We start from the raw sequence: 2,196 nt of genomic DNA, 5'->3' as shown, positions 1-2,196 counted from the left end.
CTTACAGCCAATGACATTTTGTGATGGATCAGGAGGAACCAAGTCAAAAGTTCCTTCCCGTGTTTGTGCATTTATCTCTTCACACATCGCCTGCCGCCATCGCGGGTCCTGTAACGCCTCTGTCACCGTCTTTGGAATCTTGTGTTGTGGCTTGGTTGTGGTGGTAAGAGTGAGCTTCGTAATAGGTTTGGTGATGTTGTTCTTTCTCCGAGTTTGCATAGGATGACGATTAGCAGGTGGTGGAGGCGGTGGTGGAGCTGGGATCAGGGACGGAGATGGAGACGGTGTTGGTGTTGGAGGCGAGGAGGATTCCGGCGAGGAAGGAGAGCCGGATTGTGGCGGTGATGAGGGCGGGGAGGAAGGTTGATGACTCAACGATGGTGAACGCTGCTCTGTCGTAGCAGGAGACAAAGCAGGTGAACGGTGAGGTTCAGGCGTGAACCGTGGAGACTCTATCGCAGAGGACGAGCGGTGAGGAACTGAGCACGAGGGAGACGGAGAATGAGCAGGAGCGAGTGGACGAGAGCAAACAAAAATTAACTCATGTGGCGGAGCACTACCAACAACTGGTTCAACAGCTTCAACCAGAGACGAAGGTGGCAAAGCAAACGGAAACCGCGACTCAACAAACTGAACATGATGGGACGTATAGATCCGACCCGACACCTTATCCAAGCAATAATATGCACTCTGCGTGAGTGAATAACCAAGGAAAACACAGGGTACCGAGCGAGCAGTCAGTTTGTGCGCGGCATAAGGCCTGAGCCATGGATAGCATTCACACCCAAATATCCGAAGCTTGAGATAATTCGGGACTTGACCAAACAGCTTGGAATATGGTGAGACATTCGCAGTGACAGGAGTGACCATCTGATTAATGAGATAAACGGCAGTGGCAAACGCATAGCTTCAATAACTAGTGGGCATGGAGGCTGCAGTTAGAAGAGCCAAACCCGTCTCAACCATATGCCGGTGTTTATGCTCGGCGACCCCATTGAGCTCGGGTGTAGGCGGCGGCGTGGTATAGTGTGTGATGCCGTGAGATACAAGAAAAGGGCGTAGTGCAACAAACTCTCCTCCGTTGTCGGAATAGACAGTACCTATCTTATACTTAAACTTGTTTTTAACTAAGGCAGTGAAAGCAATAAAGATGTCACACACATTGGATTTCTGTGTGAGAGGATAGAGCCAAGTATATCGCGTAAAGTGATCAACGATAACCATGTAGTACTTAAAATTATCGACAGAGAATATAGGGGAAGTCCACACATCAGTATATAAGTATTCAAGAGGATGTGTAGAGGAAATAGTGTTTGTATGAAATGGAAGTTTATGACTTTTATTCAAGAGGCAATCAGAACAAGACATTGTTTGGTGCAAAGAGGAAGAAACCGGTAAAGAAAATTGAGAAATAAGTGCTTTTAAGATAGATAGAGACGGGTGACCGAGCCTCGCATGCCAAGAGTTGAGATCAGCCTTTGGTGAAGGTGCCATAAACATAGAGGTAGGTGATGACACAGATAGAGGTCACTCGTACTGCTCATTCTTAGTCTTCCCTAGGAGGAGCCTGGCCCCTGTGCTGAGATCCTTCACCTGAAAATAAGCAGGAGCAAATTCAACCGTAACGCCATTAGTGTTACACAAGCGATACACAAAGATAAGGTTTTTTTGAACATTAGGAACACATAAAACACCATTCAAATCAAGAGAACGGGTTGGTGTGGGAAGCAAGGCAGAACCAGTGTGTGTGATCGGCATCCTAGCACCATCTGCGGTGGTGACTTCCTCCCCACTGTTATACGGCTGATGTAGGGCGAGATTATTGAGGTCAGATGTGAGGTGATGAGTAGAGCCACTGTCCAACAGCCAGTTCCCTGGGTTGTACTGTTGTGTAACCGCCATGTTCGCTCATGGTTGCTAAGGGGGATAGGAGGAGACCGATGATTGATTCATCGGAGACTGCTGAGACGGAAGGTGCAACTGTGAACAACGTCGCGCACTATGACCGTAAATCCCACAAATCTGGCAGCAGACTTGATACGGTCGTGGTGAGTACTGATTGCGAGAGTATGACTGATTCTGACCACCACCACGATGATTGGACTGGCCATGAGAACGACCACCATTAGAGCCAGAGTTGCCGCGATAGTTAGCAACATTCGCGGAGGCAGGAAGTGAGGACGTCGCCAAGGCTTT

Source organism: Camelina sativa, chromosome 15 (assembly GCF_030686135.1).
Source record: "Camelina sativa cultivar CO46 ecotype springtype chromosome 15, ASM3068613v1".
Lineage (NCBI taxonomy): Eukaryota > Viridiplantae > Streptophyta > Magnoliopsida > Brassicales > Brassicaceae > Camelina > Camelina sativa.
Note: the sequence above shows the minus strand (reverse complement) of the source record.